This window comes from Cavia porcellus, unplaced genomic scaffold, assembly GCF_034190915.1.
Source record: "Cavia porcellus strain 051 isolate PalLab524CR breed Dunkin Hartley unplaced genomic scaffold, mCavPor4.1 scaffold_12, whole genome shotgun sequence".
Classification (NCBI taxonomy): Eukaryota; Metazoa; Chordata; class Mammalia; order Rodentia; family Caviidae; genus Cavia; species Cavia porcellus.
In genome coordinates this window covers 62,217,714-62,242,740 of record NW_026947495.1, presented here as the reverse complement: position 1 = coordinate 62,242,740, position 25,027 = coordinate 62,217,714, and the positions used below count along the sequence as shown (strand labels likewise).

Here is a 25,027-nt window from a genome sequence, read left to right as displayed (position 1 = left end):
TGGGAAGCTCAGCAGGGACCTGATGACAAGGACAGGTGACCTTGTCCTTGGCCGCATGTTCCAAAGTACTGTTTGAAACTGCTGCTGAGCACACATAGGAAGAAAGGCCATGTCTGGAGAGCTGGACAGGAGATGAGGGAAGCCCCAGCGCTGTGAAGCCTGCTGCAGGGAGGGATGCACTGAGGATCTAATCAGCAGCGGGACTTTAACTGGACGCAGAGCTCAGCAGTCCTCGGATTTACCAAGGGGCTGATTTTCTGGCCAGCAACAGGTGACTGTTTTGAATCCCATCCACTCCTCCCCCTGCTCTGAACCTCAGTAGGGGCTGTTCCACAGGACAATGGCTTGGCTGAGTCTCAGGGACTCTCAAGGAGTTGCACCCTGCTCTAGGTTACATAATCGCTGGGCATGGCCCTCACACACCAGAGCAGAGCCGGCAGCCTGCCAGTCCTGGTGCCAGCCCAGGCCACTTTGCCATAGTGGGCTCTGTCCTCATGTGCTGCTGGGAGCTGAGGCTCACTAAGGGATGGGTGACCTGGCAGGGACATGTGGCTGGTGGCAGTGGAATCTGGTTGCCATGGGGATGAGAGGTTTCCTGCTCAAGCTGTTTGAGAAGCAAATTTTCCATTATGTACACGTAAACATACTGCACCATCTTTGAGCATTTAAATTCCTTTTCTTTTTCAAGAGGCCTACAGAGTGGATTCATACATTTTTAAAAGCTACAAAAGGTAATTTTCCAGGGAACAGCTCTTTGGAGGGTGGCTGGGTTCAGCATTTGTTTCAGGGTGAGTGTAGGAAAGAGAGACAGTGCTATTTTTCCAGAAGTGCCTCGGTTCCTCCCCTGCCCCAGGCATTTAGGCAACCGTCACATTGCCAGGAATGACCATAAGTGCCAGCATAAGTGCCAGGGACAGGCCAGGGCCACCAGAGACCCACCCAGGACAGTGCTCTCTCCTTTGCCTTTAACCTCTTCTGCAAGAAAAGTGTGCCTTACTTTCTAGTCCTCCTGCTTTCCAGCAGATCACCACCGCCCCGGCCTCCCTGTTCTATTTCCCTGTGCAGGACCAATGTCTTGAGCCTCTGTAGATGTGAGTGTGTGTGTAGGGAGGTGTGCAAAACACACACACATACAAAATAGCACTTCAATCATCCTTCAGTGTACAATTCAGTAGTGTTAAATGCATTCACAATTGGGCAACCAACGATGTGTCGCCACCACCGTGTCCAGAACCTTTCATCATGCCAAGTCCAATCTGTCCATTAAACAACACCTCTTCCCCCTCAGCCCGATTACACCTGGGTCTCTATGAAGTCGCCCCGTCTAGGAATATGAGTGGACTCATTCCTGTCCTTTGGTGTCAGGCTTATTTCACGTGTTTGATTTGTCCACATTGCAGCATGGGTGACTACTTCACTATTTTGAGAATAAACAATAGTGTATGAATTTGCCACATCTTGGCTATTCATAAATCTGTTAACTGACATTCGTGTTGCTTCCAGATTCGGGCTGCTGTCACCGCTGCTGGCCCTATGCACAGGGGCGGTACAGTCTCCGAGTCCCTGCTTTCTACTCTCTTGGATACATGAGTCAAATGGTAATTCTATGCTTAACTTTTGAAAGAGTTGCCAAACTTGCCCCAACAAGTTCCCCTGGGCTTGTGATTAATGTGTTTCTTGGAGTAGGTAAGGATTATTTCCTAACGGAATTGGCAATGAGCAGAATTATATCTTTTTATAATATTCTCATGTCAAGAGAGCTGTGTGTCTTCTTGGCTCAACTTCCTTCTCATGACTTGCTTAGATAGAGCATATCTGGGGATAGCACTGAAATGATTAATAATTGATTGACTGAAAGATCTATACGATCACAACTAGGGGAGGCCAACCCATCCTCCTGGTCTTCCAGTCCTCCTCAAGCCACCCCGAGGACCCGGTAATCATTGCCTTCTGCTGACTCATGAGGATTTGGTCATATTCTCTTCAGTTGGGGCACCCCAGGACCAGCAGAGGCTGATCCGGACCCCAGGGCCTCCACTGAGTTCCTCCTCACCACTGCCAGGGCCACAGAAGTCAACTGCCGAGTCCTGTGTTTTCTGGTTGGTTGGTTTTGGTAGAACCAGGGATTGCATTCAGGGTCTTTACACTAAACTACATCTTTGACTTCGTGGGCAAGGAGAGGTGGACAGTATCTTCCTACACTGCAAGTTGCCTTGCCTGGCATCTTGTGATCCTCCTGCCTCAGCCTCCCGGGATGCTGGTATGACACTGGTTTATTCTGTTACTTCCAAGTTGTATCTTCTTGGTGGCAGTTCCCACAAATGTGTGTACACACACAATGCGGCACAAGACTAAAATCACAGAACCTGCTACAGAAGAGCACACTGAAATATGACTCAGCTTGAGATACCTGAAGTCAAGGAAGCCTCCAAGGAGAAGAAGGGGCCATTCTACAGCATGCCACTGCTACAGTTTGCTTGTCTCCCCGCCAGTATTTTTTATTGTGGATATAATACCCTAATTCACAAGGACTGGGGCTATAGCTCAGTGGTAGAAGGACCTGCCTAGAGTGTGTAGGGCCCTGGGTTCAAGTCACAACATAGAAAGAAAGGAAGAAAGAAAGTAAAGAGCTTAAAGAATCACCGTAAAGCAAGCATCCTTGCCACCATCAGCAGGTTAAGAAGCAGAACCCTGCTGAGCAGCCAGGACTCCCCATCCACCCTGGGAAACCTGGGCCCTCTGATTCCTCCCTCCCCCCACGGAGGAGTCCTAGTCTCAATTTTTTTTTCTTGATTGTTTTCCTTTGCAACTTTTGCATGCAACCCAAAAATGTGGTTTCGTGTTGCTCATTTTTTCATTTCGCATGAATAAAATAATGCTGCTTATATTCTTTTTGAATCTGCTTTGTTCACTCAGCCCTCTGTGAGTGATATCCCTGTCACTGAGCCAGCCTCTGCAGGAAGTTCGTCCCTGCAGATTAGCAGCGCGCCACAGGAAGGCTCTGTGCAACTCACTGAGCATGCGCAGCTCTGAATGTTGATGGGCGGGGGTTGCTTCCGCTTTGGGGCTGTTAGGAGAAACACTCCCTCTTCATCACCTTGGCACAGCTCCAGGTATCAAGTGCAGGCCTACAAGTAGGACTATATCCTCACTCCCCTAGTGACTGTCAGCCTGCTCCCTAATCAATGTGTCATTGTCACCCTACTACACCCTGCTCTGCAACAAAGGTAACCTTCCAGCCCCAAGGAGATCCTTCCACAGCAGCGTCTGTCCCAGTTTCAGGGTGACCAGGCAGGGAGGATCTAGGGGCAGGCTGCAGAACTGTGATTTCCAGCTATGACCGGCCAGCGGGTCATAAAGCATACATCAAAGGCTCAGGACACCATGACTGTGAGGTTCAGTGGAGCCCAGGTGCCCCCTGTGCACTCTCCCTGCTCCCTGCGGAGCTGCACAACTGAGTGGCCTGGTCAGAGCTGCCTTGGCCCTGCCAGCTGGGACGGCTCACTGCTGCTGCTCCGGAATGGCCTCGGCTGTGCAGAGCACAGAGGCTGTGCTAGACCGATTGCTGTACCCGAATCAAGCACGGGAACAAATACAAAATTCACCCATATCTTCCCTTAGAAAAGAGTCACATCCCTTCTTCTAAATTTCCAGCCATACAACAAAGAAAGACAAACCCTCTTTCAAATTTCACCACCTAGAAACAACCATCACAAACGTGGTTAACATCATTCTAGATTTCTCTGTGAAAATACAGACGGAGGGAAGGAGAGGCAGATTGGATAGATAGACGGATGGGTGGGTGGATCTATAGGTTATAGACACAATTCCAGAAAATTCCTACTATATGTGTCATTTTAAAATAACTTATTTCTTCTCTTTAAAAACTAATACTTCTTGCTTTCTTCCTTTAATTACCGCAGTAAGATGTTCTGAATGTAGAAAACTGGACTACAGAGACAAAATTTTCTTTCAATTCTACTGCTGGCAGAGTACTATTATCATATCTAAATACAAGCGTGCGCACATAGGATGCAGACTGAAGTGTGTGCTATACTTGAAGGTAGGGCCTTTAATGAAGTAATTTAGGTGAAATGAAGTCACAGGCCCCTAATGCAATAGGACCAACCAGTATCTTTACTAGAGGACACCAGAGCCTGGCATTTCTCCTCTTTTGCTCAGAGGAAAGGCCATGTGAGGACACAGTGTGAAGGCACCATCTACAAGCCAGGAAGGGAGCCCTCACCAGAAGCCAACCCTGCCAGCCCTCAGATCTCAGCTTCCCTGAGTGGGAGAAAATAAACATCTACTGCTTAAACCACTCTATCTGCATTATTTTATTGTGGCAACTGTCTTAGTCACTTTCCCTTACTTGGCCAAATACCCAATACCCACACCTTGAAGGAGAGGTTTATTCCACCTCACAGTTCCATTCCATGGCGTGCTGGCTCCGAGGCAGTGCCCACGCTGACCCCCATCATAGTGACAGGCAGTGCGTAAACCTGTGTGCTTCCAGCTGCACACAAGGCATCAATGGCGATAACTTAAACAGCAAGTGACACTGTAATTAGTATTTCATCATCAGGGCAATAAAAGACATTGACAACCCTCAGTGCGGCTGGCCTCCCAGACGACGTCAGCAGCTCAGTGTACACTCAAGGGGTGCAGCCATTCCAGGCTGAGGACATGGCGACTCAGCCCAAGCATTCCAACTGAGCCCTGCCCTCCACTTGCAGAGGCCTCCCCCTCGGACATGAGCCCAGGAACCCCCACTCCTCAGATATCCATATCCATGGTTCAGTCAACTGTGGATTGAGAGTGTGGGGGAGGGGATTCTAGAAGTTTCCAAACAGCCAACCTTGAATTTTCTACTTACAAAGCACCACGTGGAATCCATGTGAATGAAATCATATGTAGACAAACAAGCTGCAGCCTACCCATTCTACGGATCCTGTATCTGTCTCCTGCACTCTTGGCTTGAGCACAGTTCTCCTTAAGTATCATTCATCAGTGATACAGTTAGGCTACAATGGCAGTGTCTGTAACAAGTACATATTATCCTCTCAACAATCCTCTGTAACAACTATTTATATAGCACTTACATTTCATTAGGTATCATGAGGAAACTAGAGATTATTTAAAGAATACAAGAGTAAATGTGTAGTTACACACAAATAATACACCATTCTATAAGAGGACTTGCATATCAGCAGACTTTGGTACCTGAGGGGTGCCCTGGAGCTGGTCTCTCAGATATCAAGGGATTTAGTGGTGTTTTTAGTGGAATTTAGAGATGTTTAGTGAGGAGAGAGACTGGAGGATGGATACTTCTAATTATGCTCTCTCCTGAACAGAGTAAAAGTAAAAAGGTTTCCTCCTCAGGGGACTGGGAAAGGCCCTCAGGAAACAAGGCTAAGGCATCTCCAAGTGTGCCAGGGCTGTGGGCAGGCCATGCACCCTTCAAGGGACCCTCCTAGCAGTCAAAACCTCACCTTCTCAGGCATCTTCAGAGCACAGCCTCGTGACTCAATGATCAGAGACTCCATAACAAGACTGGGAGGCAGGCCACCCAGGCTAGATGAGAGAATCCCTTGGGAGCCACCTAAACAGCACAGATGGGCCAAGAGTTGAGATCAAGTACTTCACCTCCACACAAGACCTGGAGCCAAAGTTTAACACAAATTCTTTAGGGAATAGACAATAACACAAGCCATGACAATGTAGGATTCCCAGAAATGCAGGGATAGACCAACATATGCAAATCAATAAATGTCATACACCATATTAATAGAGCCAAGGACAAAAATCATATGATCATCTCATTAGTGCAGAAAAAGCATTTGATGAGGCCCAACACTTATTCATGATAAAAAAAAAAAACCTACAGAAAATTGGAATAGGTCTTTTTCTCAATTTGATAAAAGCCATCTATGAGAAACCAATAGCCAACATACTAACTGGACAAAAACTGAAAGCGTTCACACTAAAATCAGGAACAAGTCAAGGATTTCTACCACCACCACTTTTGTTCAATGTAATTCTGGAAACATTAGCCAAAGCACTTAGGCAAGAGGAAAAAAAAGAATAAGGATAAGAAAGGAAAAGTAAATTATCATTATTTGTGGAGGACGTGATACTCTACATAAAAGACCCAAAAACTCCACCAACAGTCTTCTACATTCAATAACTAAATTCAGTAGTGTAGCTGGATATAAAGTCAACACCCCAAAAACAATAGCATTTCTGTACACAATACCTTTCACAATAGCATCCAAAAAAATTAAATTCTTAGGAATCAATCCGATGAATGAGATCTGTCATTGAAAACTTTGGTACTCTGAAAAGGAGACTGACAAAAGTATCAGAAAATGGAAAGACATGCCATGCTCATGGGTAGAAAGAACCAATATAGTGAAAATGGCCATACTTTCAAAATTGTTATATAGATTTAATTCAATCCCAATGAAAATACTAACAGTAAACCTCACAGAATTAGAGAAAATTGTCCTAAAATTTATTTGGAACCAGAAGAGACCTAGAATAGCAAAAGCAATTCTGGGCAACAAAGGCAAGGCGTGGGCACCATAATCCCTGACTTGAAATTATACCACAGTTACTGTGATAAAAACAGCATGATACTGGCAAAAACAAAACAAAACCAGACCTAAACATCAACAGAACAGATTAGAAGATGGAAAAATAACTCCAAACCCGCTCAGCCACTGTGGGGGTCTGTGCCTAGATCCCCAAACCCCGAAACGGGTGCACGGTGAAGACTTAAAGGAATGAGACAAGCAGCATGGTGTTTAGGGCTCAGGAGGAGTGAAATCCTGGGCAGAGCTCCTGACTCTGCTAGCCGGCCGGCCCACTGACGCTAGGCAGCTCATATTTAATCAGGACAAGCAAGGAGTTGAGTGGACAATAGAGGATACCTGAACAGGATCTTGGGAGGAGTTCAAGGACCCCTCCAAGCAACAGATGATGCTAATTAAGGAAAACTATCCAGAAGGTCTCCAGGTTTAATGGCTGAATCTTGCACCCTGAGGTGTCTCCTTATTGTCAGTTCAATCATGCCCAGGCCACACCACAGCCCTGCACGTGTATTTAGCTTCAGTGGTCTCCAACAAGCCACCTTCTCTTTGACAAAGAGGTCAAAAACCCTCACTGGAAGAAAGAGCCCCTTTAATAAATGATACTGGAAAAACTGGCTTTCCACATGCTGAAGATTAAAATTAGATCCATATCTTTCACCATGCACTAAAATAAAATCAAAATTTGACCCAAAGACTTAATATTAAAACAGAAACACTGCATTTGCTGAAAGATACAACAGGTAGAACTCTTGAAGACACTGGTGTAGGCAAAGACACTATGAACAAAACCCCAGTCACACAGGAACTATCACAAAGAATCAACAAGTGGAATCTCATTTTATTAAAAAGTTTTGTACAGCAATAAAAACCACTAACAGAGTGAAGAAACAACCCCCAAGGCGACAAGAAAATTTTGCCAACTGTTCCTCAAACAAAAGACTAATATCTAGAATATATAAAGAACTAAGAAAAAAATCAGATTCCCCCAAATTTAAAGACCCAACCCAAAAATGGGCATCTGAAGTGAACAGAAAGTTCTCAGATGAAGAAATAGAAATGACAAAAACATGAAAAAATGTTCAACATCCCTGGCCACTCAAGAGATGCAAATTAAAACAACACTGAGATTCCATCTCACTCCAGAAAAAAATGGCTACTATCAAGAAATCAACCAATAACAAATGCTGGAGGGGCTGTGGAGAAAAAGAAATCCTGCTCTACTGCTGGTAGGAGTGTAGCCTGGTGGAACCACTGGAAATCAGTGTGGAGATTCCTCAAAAAACTAGGACATTTGTCCTGCTTAGTATCTTCCTAAAATAATTAAAATCATCGTGCCACATTGATATATGCACACCCATGTTTACAGCAGCACAATTTAATGGCTGAATCTTGGAAACAGCCCAAATGCCCATTAACTGATGAATGAATAATGATGTGGGGTTTTTATACAGTGGAGCACTGCTCTGCCATAAGGATAAACTTGAAGCATTTCTAGCTAAATGGATGCATCTTGAGACCATACTCTTAAGTGAAATTGGACATACATGTAAATATCACATTGTTTCTCAGTTGTGAGAAACCAAGAGTGTAATAAGGACCAAAATGTGTAAAAGATATTGGGAAATGGGAAACAAAAGTTCAAACGGGAAGGGGAACAAGGAAAGGGGGAGGGAGGAAGAAAAAGAGAGAAGAAAAAAGAATACAGAGGAAAAAATTTAAAAGCTGCTTGCTGTTGAGGTAGGGTGGGGGTGGGGCTCATTAGTCCTGTGCTCACTCAACGTACACACAGCTCTGGGTTCAATCCCAGTACAGAGTAAGGGGAGAGAAAGAACCTGCAGAGCCTGTCCCAGAGCCAGCTCAAGGGGTCGTAGTCCCCACGGAGAGCTGACCTCTGCACCCTACCACCTGCGCCAGCATCACCCAGAGTCCCACCTTCCTGCGCTAGAGACGCAAGGCCGCACCTGTGTGACACCAAGGCTCTCATTCCTCACTCATCCCAGCCTCATCTTGTGCCACTTCTTGCCCAAGAGCCTCATGTGATCCTCACACCCATGGTGCCCACCACGGCACGCCCTTGCCAGTTGCCCTCACTGGCATCGGAATGTCTCCAGCTGCCATCCTGAGGACCCCCCCACCCCCTCAGGAATCTGGTGATCAGTGGAGTGAAGCATGGAGCTCTTCCACAGTGGAGGACAGGACACATTTAACCAGGTCCTCCATCAGCACCACTGTACCTGAAACCCTGACTCCCCCTGGCCTGGACAGAGGAGCCCTGCATGGAGCACTGGGGAATGAGGGCGCCCGGGTCACACAGTACAAGGGGTCACCTGCTTCCTCAGGCAGAAGCTAACCTGACCTCCAGGGAGCTGGGGGAAGGCAACAAGAACAGAGGGGCTCTGCAGTCCTGCTCTGGGCCTGCTCTGTGGGGGTGCAGAGCTGCTGGGCCCGCTCAGCCCAGCTGAGCACCAGCTGGTGAGTTCACCAGATCTTTTTCTACCCCCATGCCACCTCCTCCTCTCCCCTAAAATGGGAGGAGAGAGGGGGAGGAAACACTGCCTTCTCCTCCTGGGCTGAATTTATCCCGACTGCATGCAGACCGGCTGCAGAAGCCAGAGAGAAGATAAACAAAGAAGCCTTGTTAAATTTTTTTCAAAAATCTCCTGGTGTTCTTCAACCCACTCCGTTTCTGCCTACCTTGCTGGGAAGGAACTCTGCCCGGCTCCTACCGCACCACACTGCAGCTGAAGGTCGGGCTCCTGCACCCCAGCAGCTCTGTACCCCCACGAGACTGGGATCGTGTGTGGGACAGAGCTTTGACAGGTGCCTGGCACTTGCCAAGCTCTCCCCTTGCCTTGGCCGCTGGCCGCCGTTGTCTTTGGCCTGTTTAGTTGTGGCCTGTGCTCTTTGAAACTTTCTTCAGAGCAGTGACTCATCTGATTCATTCTCTCTCTCCCTCGAGCTCTTCCCCTCTCTCTTTGGAGAATTGCAGGTCACAGTAGCCTGAATAGGACAGTGAGGCGTGAAGTGAAGGGACTGGATGTCCACCAAGTAAAATATCAGCCGGAGGGACAGAAAAGGAAGACCTGACAAAGGGTGTCACCTTGTCCGACCTGCATTACAGCCATGGAAGATAAAAATGCTAACAGATGTTTCCCTTCTAGAAAGCTGTAGGACCAGCAGCAGGATTCAGACTGGGGTGGGGTGCAGTGGGGGCGAGGGTTCCACCTCGCCTCAGGCACAGGCAAGTATGGGGCTAGGTTGCCAGAGCCACGGGGTAGCAGCAGGAGGGACCACTGTGGCAGATGGGTGCTGGGTGGACCTTGTGACCAAGAGAGAACCACAAGGTCCTGCAACCCACAGCAGACACCACAGAGTCCCCGAAGGATGGAACTTCTGATGTGACTCTGTGGGGGCCTGGCTGTGGCACAACCCTCAGGCTTCTGTTTGTCCCAACTCACTCTCCAACCCTCTCTGGGGCTCTGAGCCGTGTCATGGCCATTCATCACACTCCTTTCTGCCTGTCTCAGCCTGAGCTGATTTTTGCTGCTTACAATGGATGGTTTCAACCAATTTCTTAGGAACCTGGGCTCTGATTCCAGAGATTTCTGCCTTCCTTCTTTCCAAATGCTTTGTGCCACCTCAAGGCCAGAGTAGACCCTCTGCACTCAGAACAGACAAATGCATCACCTGTCAAATTAAAAGGTTCTCATGTGTGAGTCTTGGCTTCAATTTCCAACACTGCAAAAAATAAAATAATTTTTATAAAAAGATTCAGCATGGGCCCTGCCTCCTTACCCCGGCACTAGTAAAGGCCTTCTAAAGCAAGGTCACCCTTGGATAGGATGACCTATCCAAGGATAAAGCTCAGTGTTAGGGGAAACCCCCAAACCAGCCTCCTGTGTATCTTCTGACTGCTCTGATTGATCTTATTTGATGGTTCCTTCTAAATGGGGCCTTTCTTCCTCAAAGACGGTACAGGGCTCCTCTCCAGCAGTGATAACCGATCACCATAGTCACTGTACAACAACACATCAGAAACCAGTGCTTGGCTTTTGTGTGGGTGTTCTCTTTGCTCAGCCATTTAGTACCTGCTTGACAATGTTAATTATTTAAACGGAGGTGGGTAGGCCAGAGATCTCTCTGGTCCTTGAAATTAGTTGTTTGCTCCTGTTTTGCAGAGAGTAAGAACCCAGGATGCCTCAGCCTGTGGGAGACCAGTCACAAGGAGCAAGAAACAAGAGGCTTCTTACCTCCCCCCACTCTGCAGGATGAAGCTGTGGAGGGCCTCGGTGGCCCTACTGAAGGGAAGAGCCCAGTGACTGCATTTGAACACCTCCAGCCTCAGAATGAAACTGTGATACTCTTAGACCAGAGGCCTTGAGCAGACAGAAGCTGCTTTTCTGATTATTAATCCTTTAAGCTTTTGTAATTCACCCACAAAAGGAGTAAAATCAGTGGGTTGGGAGGGCTCTGGGAGCACCCAGCCCCATGAGGGCCCTGGAACCCACCTTCCTCATGACATCCACATGTGTCATCTCTCCACGGGTTTGACTAGCTGTAGAACGTGGTATTTCATGTTCCCAGGATGGATCTGAGTTAACTCTGCTGCTAATTGGGTTTGTATCTGGCAATGATGACATCAAAAGAGGTTTTGTAGTCAATTATGTTCTCCTGGAACACACAGGAAGGGGTTGTCCTGTCAGTGCTGAGGCGTTTCTACCTTAATGAGCTGCCCCAGACAAAGGCATAAAAGGACATTATTGTCCCTGAGTACCTGTCTTTAGTGGCTTCTGTTGAACAAGAGGCGGGGCTCAACTTGGTGCCCGGAGCTGGCTCTCCTGCACTCCCAGGTGGCCTGCTTCCCGGGGAGCACAGCTGCAGGCGATCAGGTGTGTTGGCACTGCTCTAAAAAATCAGCCCTGCAGAAATGAAATACACAAAAGTCTGCGCTGCAGCCTAATGATTGGCACCCGGCTTTAACTGCACCAAAGCCCGCCCGGAAATGGCTCTTACAAAGCCAGTTCCAGCCTCCTGCCCCCAGGACCTAGCTCCACAGCACACACCTGGAGGAGGGATGGAAAGTTTCCAGCACAGGCTTTTTCTGGTCCAGAACAAATCATTCTTCCCATGTTTTAACATCCTGAGTGTGGCTGGAAGTGATACTTACTTCTGTCTTATGAAAAAGATGGTGTGTTTATAGAAGAATCATCTTGCTAGCTGGGGACTGCAGGAAAGGCTGGCGGTCACTCGGGGAACAAAGATCTTGTCCTCCCCCAACCCTGGCTTTGGGTCTTGGGCAGGTCAACTTCTGTGATTTCTTTAGAGCACTGGGGGTTTGCAAATCTCTACCCTAAAGACTCGGAGGCATTTCCTGGAGGGAACTGGGAAGACAGGGCCAGTCCACAGTCACCACTCAGCAGCACTCAGGCCGCTGCCCGGGTGTAGCCCAGAGGAAGTGGGCTCTAAGGCAGGGCCCTCTGGGTGGTGGGGAGCCACAGTGGCAGTGATGGAGGTGGGGTTCCATGTGGGCAGTGATGGGTGAGTTGGAGCAGGCTATGGTCAGTCCCTGGTGAGCAGGGATTCCACTCCGGGGTGGGAAGTGCCTATGGATGCTGTGTCAGCCCAGCCCTGGCCCTAAGTTCATGGCCTATGCTGTGTCTGCCCTCAGGGTCCCATGACCTCTGCTAGAAACGTCAAGCCATGTGGTCTGGCCACGCCTGCTCTGGGAACTGGAACTGCACATTTCCTGCCTTTCATCTCTGGCGTGTTGGGGATGAATATGTCAAAATAAGCAAACCACAGCATCGTCACTGAGGCAAGGGGCAGGGCTGTGGCTCCAGGCGTATGGAGAGGACGCAGAGGGGGCTGTGCAAGCAGCCTGCAGGGTAACAGAGAAGAGGCGTGGGTGTGCTGTGGCAGGCACCATCTGCCCACCCCAGGCCACGCGAGTCCTTCTGCCGGCCGAGGACAGAGACACTGCTTAGACGAGGTGCACAGCCTGTGTGGGGGCACGCGCTGCGGTAACCAGAGCCAGATTGCTAATTCTGGGTTCTTCCTGGGTGATGCTGGGAATGCGTCACTGTGAAATTTTATCATTAGCTGGAGAGCTTCGGGCCGCCATTGATCTCCTGCCAGAGCACTTTTTTGCAGACGAGACTGGCTTCACAAAGGCACACTCAGAGGACCTCACTGCAGACCATGAACAAACCAAGCAACTTTCGGGGATGAAATTAATTTTTAAATTCCAGAATTGATGCCCAAAACAGGAGAACCTTGGGTCATCTCCTTGGAGATGGCAGGAACAGAGGAAAGGGTCTGTACTTACTCCATTCCAGTGCAAGGGGAAGAATTACTTCATTATAGTATAGGAAAACTTAGAGCCACGACTCACAGTGATAGTCATGGGTCTTGTAGGGCACAGCATAACCTGGCCTGTTGAATTTTCTCTCTAATCCCAATTTGCTTCCCCTCTCCCGCCACACCCCTGCGTGTCTCCCCTGACCCTGACCCTGCGTCCCTTGCCAACACACAGGTTTTCCTTTAGCCTCTCTTCTTGAAGTGGCTTGGTTCTGGTTTCAAGGACTGCAATATTCAGCCCACACAGCTCCTCGGAAGCTCCCTGGATTCTGGCAACAGCCTCTTTTCTCCAAACCTGCTTCCCAGGTCTCCCTTTTAACCCACCCAACCCAATTCCCTTGTTCTCACTCTCTTAGCTTAGTTCTCTGACTCTTTCTTCATCCTTCCCAACCCATATGGGAGAGGGCAGATGATCTGCCTCCATCACAAGGAAGAATTTCCATCTGCAAAGCATCAAAATTCATATATATGGGCCAAGAGAGAACTCTGGTATAGGCCAGAAAAGAGATACACAGATAGGGTGCAACTGGCAGGGTGGGGACACTTGTCACAGAGCTTGGCACTGAGAATATGTCCTGAAGGGGACTGTTCTAGTAAGTGTCAAGGTCCTCCTTCAGTAACATGCCATGCAGACTTCGGAAATGAACACAGACGTGCAGTGCCCTATATTTACCAAGCATTATTCTCTCTAGGAAACATAAGCCAAAGCTCAGTCTGCAGGCAATGGCATTTGTAAGAGGACAGTTTGCAGGGCACTCTGAGCAGGACCAGGCTCTTCCATCTTAATCTAGAATTAATCTTATTAGGTCTGGAACCTACCTGACTGGGACTTAAGAGTCAGCACAATGAAGGTGAGGAGGCCCTGGAATCTGTCTCCTGTTCTCTGAGCTCAGGACTCCCAGCACCAGTCAACTGCCTTTATCTTTCTTGAAACAGGAAGCAAGCATTATAAAGTTAAATTTCAACAAAGCAACACTGCATACTTCTGAAAGCCATTTTACAGAAAAACAGAGAAAAAGGTCAGTGTGCCCAAAAATGGCACAGCCACGGTTTCTTTGACATTTTGCCGCCTGAGGAAGGCAGAAGGCACTGTGAGAAGTCCCATCAGGAGACCGCACACCTAGAACCATACGGGTTTCTCTGATGGCAGAAGGATCTGAGCTCTCTAAAGCTCACTGTCTCCAGCTGGAAAGAGAACCTTCTGGCTGGGCTGAATCCTTTCCCTTGCTGACATCCCTGTTTCACTTCTCAAACCGGCCTGCTGTTGGCGCTCTAACAGCACATTGGAATGAAAGCACCCGGAAGTGGTCCTGCAAGGGCTTCAAGGAGCCACATACAGTGTCCTTTTCCTTAAAGGTCTTCTACTTTGTTTTTTGTACCAGGAATCAAACTCAAGACCTTGCATTTGCCAGGCAGCTACTGTGCCGCTGAGCTACATCCCCAACCCCTAAGGTCTTGTACATTAAATATTCGTGTGAATTTTGCATTTGTATTTATTTTCATATCAAAAAAATAGGACAGGAACTTAAAGCCTGGACCAGGTTCAAGGACAGGAACTCTTCCACAGGGTTAGAACTGGACCTGACCAAGACATAGCACTGAGTGCAGGCCAAGGAGACAGGGTACCCTGAGGCGGGGGTAAATGGTGATTCCAGTTGAGGCAGGGACACGGCAGCAGGCAGTGGCCAGGTCTAGAGAGCAATAGTATTGCTCTCAGAAGGTATTCTCATGACTTATGGACCTCCTGCCTAGGACAGGCATAGCTGAGCTAGGAACCAAGTTCTTAGGTGACTCTAAGCCTATGTTCGGCTCATCCGTGCCTCTCAGGATCTTATCTATGAGGACGTGTCCTGTTTCCATGGACTGGAGGCTTCCTTTTCTTTCTTGAGTGGTCCTTCAACCTCCAGGCCAATGTTAGAAGACTTTTGAGGAGAGATGGGAGCAGCCTGCAGCTGCCTCACCTGGAGGCCAGGCAGAGCTGTGTTCCACACCGCCCAGGAAGTGTCCTGGGAGCCTGTGGTCTGTATCACCGGTTTGTTTCTGGCTGGCAGCTAAGCAGACATACTTCTGGGTTTACAAGTTGTTGTTCTATCATTGTATTAATCAACATTTGGGTTTAGTCATAACATAGCTAATGCATAATTGTGGTTGCTTCACAGAAAATTAAAGAATTGGAAGCATATTAAATAAATAGTTAAATTGATTAATTTTTTCTCCAATTCTTCAAATAAAATTGAAGTTCCAGACAGATGCACCACGTTTATCCAGCAGCTCCATACATCTCACCCTGCATGCCTGGAAATTGCTAATGTGCCCAGAATTGTGACAAAACTAAGCCAGTACCACTAATGCATCAAGTCAGGGCACACAGAAGGGACTTTAAATAGTACTGATCACGGCTATACACTATGCGAATGCATTATAAATTAGTATGATTAGTGAAATAGTGCTTAATTCAATTCAGTCTTGGCCAGTCAATCTTGTGAAATCTAGGTAAACGATTGTGCAGCTGTCACTGATGTTCAGATTGGTTGGAAGGGCTGTCTAAGAAAGATATGGGACCGCGCCATAAATATTTAAGCAGATCTATCCTCTTTTCCACTGAACTACAGAACATGAAGTGATTCCATCATTCACATACAAGGACCATCCTCCTCATCTATAATTAGCTAAGCTTATTGAGAAAATTATGGAAAGGCCAGTGCAAACAGTATCACAGTTGATGGTGATACTGAGAACACTGTAAGCTTTATCTAAGGAACCTGCCAGTGCCTTTATTAGTCCACAGGCCTCAGGACTAAACAAGAGCAGGCTTAGCTCACCACCGTATGCAGAGGCCTCACAAGTATGTTTCACTGTGTATCAGAAACACTTCATCAATTTTCTGTTTCTTTGCTAGATTTTACTCCAAGAGATTAATGCTGTGGGCTGTCCCCCAGATTCCTAGCTCTTTGAGATTTTGGCCATGTTTCAGCCAAATGGATGTGCAAGTCTTTGTTAGGACCATGCTGTCACAGACATGTGGACAACTATCACTACTGTCTCAAAGGACAGGGGGAGAAGAGGGTAGTGACCCCTCTAATAAACTCCAATAATTTAAAGTTTCTTACATTGTATCTGCTTTATGGTAGTCTGAGAGCCCTGACAGACTTTTACCTTTAGCGGTGTTTTAGAGGAGCAGATACTGCTCGTGGCTTTCTAACGTGCAGTGAAGATAGTGATTATCCAGATCACACGCAGTTTGAAGGCCAAGTACATAATTAATTTGATTGCATTTCTTGTCCCAGTGCAATTAATTCCACTGGACAAGAAAGGGAAAATTCCATTGTAAAAATGCATACAAGGGTAAAAACATATTTTAAGGGGCCTCTTTACTAATGCAATTGTTGCCTTTGAGGAAAGCAATTTTAAAAAACCAAGCTTAAACATCTCAAATTATCTGCATTTCTGCCGAGATAAAGTACTGTAATATTAGCATGTGCTCTTTTCTGAAATGAATTCTTCATTAATTTTATTTTTGATAATTCCTGTCATAGTGTCAAGAGTAGAACATTTTTAGTCCAATTTAAAACTAATTAAAAGTTATTTAGGGAACACAAGTGAATAACAATGTTTAACAGTTAGCACCTCTAAGAATAGAAACTCAGGCAGCTGACAAAATGGAAAGGCGTTGACTTCTTAGGCTTGCTTATGTAAGTTCCACAAACCCAGGCTCCTACGCGGTTTGGTCTCGGCACTAATCCAGTCCTGCAGAAAAAACAGAATTGAAAGCAATTTCTGGAGAAAATGCTAAAGGTAAAAATGTGTTTAAATATCCAACAAAGCTCCTTAGAGATAACCGCTGGACTCCTCTCTCCTCTCAGGCCTCTGGTGGGTTATCTCTCCTCCTCCTTTGCTATCTCCTCCTCTTCTTCCTCTTTGCAATTCTCTCAGCCCCCCAACACTGGACGTGGCCCTCTTCTCTCTCTGCCTCTGGTCTTTGTCATTCCATTTGGCCTCACAAGCTTCTTTAGCTTACTTCAGACTGCTGCTGCCCAGACTCTGCCTGCTGAAGAGAAGTTCTACCCACTCTTCATGGGCAGAAGGGCGGCGGGGAGGATGCTTTAGATTTCACAGCAGACTCATTTTTCGTGGTTTGTGTCTGTCCCAGGGAATAGAAGGAGCCAGCCAGAGGAGAATTTTACCACTGAAACATTTCCTGAGTTCATCAAGGATTGTAGGGTGGCAGTGGCCAGGCCTTGGCTGTGAGTTGTCTGATAACCATAGAGACACACGCTGTCCCCACTCGGCCAGGTCAGAGTGTGCCCTGGAGACCATCTATCCCACTAATTTTCTACTTCTAAAAGGAAGGCTTAAGTTTTTTTAAAAGATGTACATCACAGTTGTCCCTGCTGAAGCGAAGGAGGGAAGGATGAAGCACAACTCTTTGGTCACCTCGCCCCCTTCCCTCGTCTGTATCTCTGGTGGTCTCCACCTAAGGAGCAGGTTTTGGCATCATTTGAACCACAAAGCAACAGACAGAGCACCATATTTGGGATTGGAAACGTCAATGCCCATGTCAGCCGCTCTGCTACTGCAGATCTCGGTGTCCGTGGACGCAGCACAGGTCGAGTGGATCTACTGAGTTGCAAGAATAGACGGAGATAACAGACTTCTCCACAAATGGTGATTTCCTCCCTCCCATCAGCTTCAAAGGAAAAAGAGAGGACGGCTGGACATGGCCAAGCCACCTGTGCAATCCAGCAGTGACAAGACCAGTAATTGCCACAAAGCTGTCAAACTGGACCTCATGGCACAGAGGCTGGCCGGAAAACAGCAGAATAAAAAGAGCCTGAGCATTTCAGGCTTACAGAAGCCTCAGCCGAGGCAGGTCAGTGGTGTGACTGGATAAACTCTTGGCTGGAGAAGCCTGGGTTTTCAGGGAGATTCATCTGGCCACTAAGTTTGTGGACCTGGAACTGTGCAGGGGAAAAGCAGGGTTGGACTCCACTGTTTTGTTGGTTGTGGTATTAGGGGTGAGCTGGGGCCCTGTGCATGTGCTCCACTCTCTTTCTGGACTCTTCTAAGGGGAGGCCGCTGCTCCAGCACACACACACACACACACACACACACACACACACACACACACACACTCTGCTCCATTATCCTGGGCAGCCCCCCTCCTGGGAAAGATCCTGCTGGGCGTCTCCTAGAAACCAGGCCTGGGACACAGCAGGTGGTACTGCAGCTGGAAAGTCACCCTTCCCAGAGGGTTCAGCTGCTCCTGCACTTTCATAACCATTTGTTGCCACCTGCTGGCCGTTGAACTGCAGCACTTAGCTCTGCAAACCTGAGCCTGGGGCCAAGAACTATGGGAGATACACCCTCATGTGACTCCAGGCCGCTGAGTTTCTCACAGTGTTCTCGGAAGGACTCACAGTTATTCCATCATCATGCCACACAAGACAGTGGGCTTTTATAAAAAGTGACACTTCATTCCTGCTTTATTTAATCAGCCAGTTACAAACACTTGGAACTCTACTGCATGGCGCTGGTAGCGATTGATAGCCACATCTCATTTGTTCCCCCCAAATACTTCATCTACCCCATTCTTGGATTAAGCTTAACTTCACTGATTCCTTTATCAGTAGTGACTTACTGAATGCCTACTACGTCTCCAGCTTCTAGCCAAAAGCTGGGTAAACAGCAGTGACGAAACAGGCATGGTCACTGCTCTCACAGGCCAGTAGTCCAGTGGGGGAGGCAGACGATCAGTGATCACACAAATAAACTTCCTAACACACAAAGGCAATGGGACAACAGAGAAATACAACTGTGTGTGGAACGAGCAGGCCTAAAAGATCTGGTAGTTTCTAAATGGAGATTTGGGCTATTTGATGTGCACTAAAGTTTTTTTTGTTTTTTTTTTTCGTTTTTTGGTCTTTCTCCTTTTTATCGGGGATTGAACTCACAACTGCCTGCTTGCAAGGCAGGTGCTTATGCCGCTGAGCTAAATCCCCAGCCCCGCACTAAAGTTTTTAAAGTGTTTTCATTTTTTGACTCAGTGCTTTCATTTTTAGGAAGTGTGATCAAAAATACAGTGAATATTTAAAATTCTCAAAATTTTATTACAGTAAAAGTTACTCTGCGCTTAATCCTCAAAATTCTCCCCCTTGTTTCCAACACACTTATCCATGGCTGGATAAAGCCATTCCTGCTGCTTTCTGAAGCAGTTCTCAAAGTCCTCTCTCATGGCTGTCTGGATGTTCTGAATGGATTCAAAATGTTTATGGCGCTTTCTGTGGACCTCCTGGTGGGTCTTCATCTGCCTTCTTCACTGGTTCTAGCACCCTGTGACTGCTGGTTCTTCTTCCAAGTCAAAATGACCACGAATTATGCTGTGATTTCTCTCATCCAAGAAAATGGGAACAAAATAAAAGTATCCTTTCTTTTTTGGACAGTACCTCGGTCCACACCCACAGCCTTGGACAATCTGGGCAACCTCTGTACCTCTGAGATATATCCCCAACCATCTACATTCTTTCCACTCTCCTTCCCCCCCTCTAGCTACTGTCAGATGTCTTTGTCATTCTTTGCAGCAAAGCCCCTCTAATTCCATCATTTTTTGCGAAAGAATCTTGCTGGGTAGTCCGGGCTGTGCTTGAATTCACAAGTCCCCGCCTCAGCCTCCCAGAGTGCTGGGATTACAGCTGTGTGCCACCATATCTGGCTAGTCCATTATTTTTAAAACTTGTTCCAAGCCAGGGTGGTGGTACACATCTCTAACCTCTGCACTCTGAGAGTCTGAATCAGGAGGATCACAAATCTGAGCCCAGTCTGGGCAGTTTAGCCTGTCTCCAAGTAAAGAATCAGAAGGTGAAGGGAGGCGGGAGAAGGGAAGTGGGACTTAAAAAATTAAGATGTGTTACATGAATGCAATCAATATGCACTGCAAAAATGTACTAATAAAATTAAAAACTAAGAAAATGACAGTTAAGATCTCAAATAAAAATAAGAGGGCTGGGGATTTAGCTCAGTGGGAAGGCCCTGGATTCAGCCCCAACATTGCAAAACAATATAAAAACAAAAACAAAATGATAATAAACCGCTATTCAACTGGGTTTGGTAAATGTCAAGGTCACCACGGCCTCTGAATTGCTAATAAAATTGCTAATGCAGTCATTTCTGTCTGCCCTGGGCCATTCCTCCGTAGCTCCCAGAACCACCCTCCGAAGAACTCCTGCCTCCTTCCCAGGCTTCTTTGCGGCATCACCTCTTCCAAACTAATTTTTAAGTTCCTTCCTTCTTCTGCCTACACTCATTTGACCTTTTCCCATTGCAGCTTTAAACACCATCTCATCTAACCTAAGTCCTCTAAATTTATGATTCATAAATCCAGCTCCCACTGAGATTCCTAATGGGCATCTCAAACTTGTCATGCTGCTCTCGAACTCCCGCTGTTGTCCCTTTAAATCTGCTCCATCCAGGCTTCTTCAGTCCACTTGTTGCACCTAAATCTTCCCTAATGCCCAATACACTCAAACCAAAATGCTGCAAATCATCTGGAATACACTTCTTTTCTTGGATTCTCCATCATCCTTCAGGAAATCCTGTTAGCCTCATGTCAAAAAAGATTTCCCAAGTCTGATGACTAGACCAATCCACCTGAATTACCGCAGTAGCTCCTAACCTGTCCCGCACCCCTCTGGACACTATCGTAGTCTGGGCTCCTCACTCCCAGGGCTCCTCTCAGTCTGCGTCCCCTTTCCTGGTGGCTCTCTGACCTCTTCTCCCAGCAGTCTTCCCATCTGCTCCAGCCACTTCCCCCAGGGACCATCTGTGGGTTCAGTCCATCTGAACGTACATCTGACACACAGCTGCACCTCCTGCTTCGAGTCATTGCTCAAATGTCCAGTGTTAGTGAAGCCTGCTCTTCCTACAGGGGTTGAAATTGTAACCTCCCAGCTGTCCCAATTCCCTTTGCCCCACACAACTTTCTGTGTGCTTCCATAGCGTTTTCACCTGATAAGATACAAAACAACTGGGGGTTGGGGATTTAGCGCAGTGGTGTAGGCGCCTGCCTGGCAAGCACAAGGTGGTGAGTTTGATCCCCGGTACCAAATAAATAAATAAAGATACAAAATAACTTATTTTTCACACACACACACACACACACACACACACACACACACATTTTTGTCCATCTGACTTCAGTTAGAAGCCATTTTTTTGTTTACTGATGTGTCCCAAATACTTGGAAAAGTACTTGAAATACAATAAAACCAAAACAAATGAAGTTTTAATGAATGCATTGAAAGGGCCAGAAAGGGCATAAAACTAAATCACTGAGCGTGGATGTTTCTGGCTATCATGACAATGCTACACATGTTTCTTTGTGATCATCTGTTTTTCAGATGCAATCTGAATTTCATCTGAAATTCAATTAATGCATTCAATTAATTACATTCAAAATAATGCAATTTGAAATGCAAAAACAGCCTCACTCCTGAGGAAAATAGTAGTTTTATTCTATTTTTATTTCTAATCTATAGTTTCAGCTGTTCACCTAGAGATAAGATTAAGTAAGATGGTGGAAATATGGGAAAATCACTGCTAACATCACAGTCAGCCCAGGAAGTGGGAGAAATTCTGTCTCCATCTGAGAAAGGAGGGGAGGAAAGCAGGGTCTCCGTGTGGGGACACTTGTAGAGGGCTCTGTCTGGAGGCAGGAACACACTTGTGCACATCTTGCTTGCCTCTTAGATTCCTACAGCCAGGAAAAGAAATTCACTAGGTGGGAGAGAGCTGCAGGTGTGGGCACTCAGCGCTGTTCTCAGAGCACAGCACCCAGACGACCAGCGCGCACCAGGAGGGGCTGCAACAGACTCTCTGATTTGAAAGTGTGTGTCCTGGGGTGCACGCTGCCCTCGTGGGCCCTAGCTTCCTCCCCGGGAGGGTCTTCTCTCATCTTTTTCCTCCACCACCACATCTGAACTGCGTGAGGGGCGGCACCCAACTTGGGAAACTGCAGATTTTGTGACCTGTGTTCTGCCGGTGCATGTTTGGGCATCCAAGAGTTTTTGCAGTCTGGGTTTATGAACTTTGTCACAGGATGCCGTCACGTGCATTGTAAGTATCTCACACCTTTGTTTCCAGAGCTCCATGTGTGGCCGTGTGCGTGGAGGTCTTTGTTAGACTGACTTATTGTTTTGTGCCCTAAGTTCTATGCCTCTCTCTTTTGCACAAATAGATGCTATTGTGACACCATGTAAAGAAACCAGGCTTGGTGGGAGGAAAGCTGTACAACCTGGTCTTTGCTGGTGGGAAACTACCTATTTATGAAATGTTTTCAATGGGCTTCTGTTGCCCATGCTGCTGTTCCTATGCTATCAGTTACTCTTTGGGCTTAGAGCAGTGGCTCCAAGGTTCATTCAATTCCTTGTCATTCAACTCTTCATACTAACTTGCCAAGTAAATGAATAAAAGCCAGTGAGCACCAACTCTGTCTGTCACCTTTTCTCCCCCAAAGCCTCTCTGCTCACCAAGTAATTGAGGGCAATATTTTATTTATTTATTTTTCAAATTCACTTTATTCAAACATAAAAAAAGAAAGAAAAAAACTACAATAAAATTTCAAAGCACATCATTCGGGGTAAGAATGGTGCATACATTGCACATTGTCATCCCCGTATCATTCACCCAGAGCACAAGACATTGCCTTCAACTGACTGAACAATACCAGCACAAGTCGTTCCCTTCAGCCAACTCAGAGAAGTCAGTAGTATAACCACCTTACCTATTTTTATATACATATACATATATTTTTCAGCTTGTTGAGGAAAATATTTTATTAAATAATTCACTACTATAGACTACTATAGACTTTTCAGTCTCCTATATTAATTTACTTGCCTTCTCCTGCATTACTATACATTTTATCTTAAAAAAATTTGAGTTTATTGATATATTAGATATACATAATGATAACATTCATCATAGAGAATTTGTCCCTGTATATTATATATCATTTTTTAAAATTTTATTTTAAAGAGAAAATAATCTCAAAGTATGATAATTAGAGGGTAACAATGGTTAATAATTCAGTATTGTTATTTTTAAATTAGATACTCAGAGTACAAGATATCTGCAATTGTCTAAATAATATTAGTACAAACCTTTCTTTTTAATGAACTAAGAGAAACTAGTATTATAACTATCTTAATATTCTTTATATAAGTATATATAATATATATTATTTCAGCTTTTCACACTAAGGAGATAATATGATGTTTATACATGTGAGTCTGATTTATTTCACTTATATGTATGGTCTCTAGTTGTATCCATTTGCCTATAAAGGTCTCAAGTTTATCCTTCTTTATGGCTGAGTAGTGCTCCATTGTATTAAAATACCACATCTTTTTTATTCTTTCTTGTTGATGTACATTTAGATTGCTTCCAAGACCTAGCTACTATACATTGTGCTTCCAAGACCTAGCTACTATACATTGTGCTGCTATAAACATGGGTACACATATATCGCTGTGGTATGATGTTTTTAAATTCTTCTGAGAAGATACCCAGAGGGAGAATAAATAGGGCAAATGGGGCCTCTAATCCTAAGTTTCTGAGGAATCCCCACACTGATTTCCACAGTGGGTTGCACCAGTTTACACTCCCACCAACAGTGGAGAAGGGTTCCTTTTCCCCCACAGCCCCTGCAGCATTTGTTATTCGTTGATTTCTTGAAAATAGCCATTCTTTCAGGGGTGAGGTGGAATCTCAGTGTTGTTTTAATTTGCATCTCTCATATTGTTATAGGCAGCTGAGCTAGTTAGAAATATAGGCAGTCAGACAGGGCTGGGCCCTCAAAGGAGCCAGAGCAGAAGATCAGATACGTGCAGCCTTGGAAGACAATCACCTCCTGCTGTGGGCCAGATCTCAAGACAAAAGGCAAAGCAAATACAGCCACATCCTAAGGATCCACAATCCAAATAGTTCTCCATCACCCTGAGGAAGTCAGGAGTCACCATCCCAGCCCCTACAGGAAGAGTCACCTCTGTTAAGCATGCCCGCTTACTGAGTGACTCGCTGTCCCATTTGCTCCTAATTTAATCAATTTTACCTGAGAATTACTCTTATTGGTTGGCCACAGTTCTGTCCCGCCTTATGCCCACCTTGCAAATTCCTATTTTTCCCCACATTTGACCCATTTAACCTCATGATTTTATTCTATAAAAGTCCCAAGAAAGGACGGAGTCCCCGGCAACCTGCTCGGGACCTCCTCTGTCTCTCAGACAGAAGCTTTCTTTCTCTCAATAAATATATTCTGTTCTTAACCTCCATTGTTCCTAAATCTCATTCTTTGATTTTAGTGAACATGATCTCGTACCAGACATATTAAACCGGGAATTTCATTCCCCTATATCAAGTGTCTTCAAGAGTTTTATCTATCCTATCTTCCAGCAGATTTAGTGTTTCTGTTTTAATATTTAGATCTTTGACCCATTCCAAATAGTTTAGTGCATGGTGAAAGATATGAGTCCAATTTTAATCTTTGGCATGTGTAGAGCCAGTTTATGTCTGTCTTTCTTCCAGTGAATGTGTTTGGCATCTTTGTCAAAGATAAGGTGGCTTAGATACGTCATGTATCTTGACTCCTTTTGTCCCATTCCCTTCCTCTCCCTTCCACTCCCCTTACCATCCTTATTTACAAAAGCTTTGTTTTCATTATTTCCTTATTTTCTCTTTGTTTTTTCTTTTCCTTTCCCCTTCCCAGTGATACATAATCTGGGTTTCAGATCATAGGGCCCCACCAATGTACAAGGCCTTAATTTTTATATTAAGCATAGCACTAGCTGCTGCTGTAGCAATAAAGCCAGAATTTCAATGGTTTCATGCAAAAAATTCTGCTGTCACTTATGAAACAGTGCTGGGGTCCTGGGGTGCCTCCTCCACGCAATCACTTAAGGATGCAGGATGTCCCATGTTCAGCCATCTTCAAAACAGGATTTCCAAGGTGGCCCTGGAGTCCTGTCCATTTCAGCCAGCCCAAAGGCAAGCAGGGAGTGGATGAGCTCTGGTCTGAGGCTGGTGGT

The 25,027-nt window shown here is 46.0% G+C and overlaps 2 long non-coding RNA genes across 2 annotated transcripts in view; one reads left to right on the top strand and one right to left on the bottom strand.

The window, feature by feature from the left end:
- Positions 1 to 10,053, bottom strand: part of LOC134478315 (uncharacterized) — a 34,305-nt gene extending 24,252 nt beyond the window's left edge. Inside the window, exon 1 of the long non-coding RNA XR_010050878.1 lies at positions 9,288 to 10,053. This is a non-coding gene — a long non-coding RNA (uncharacterized LOC134478315). The remainder of the gene's footprint in view (positions 1 to 9,287) is intronic.
- Positions 10,054 to 16,656: 6,603 nt separating this feature from the next.
- LOC134478314 (uncharacterized) lies at positions 16,657 to 19,392 on the top strand. The gene is made up of 2 exons (XR_010050877.1): positions 16,657 to 16,745; positions 17,101 to 19,392. It is a non-coding gene; the product is annotated as an uncharacterized LOC134478314 (long non-coding RNA).
- Positions 19,393 to 25,027: the final 5,635 nt, after the last annotated feature.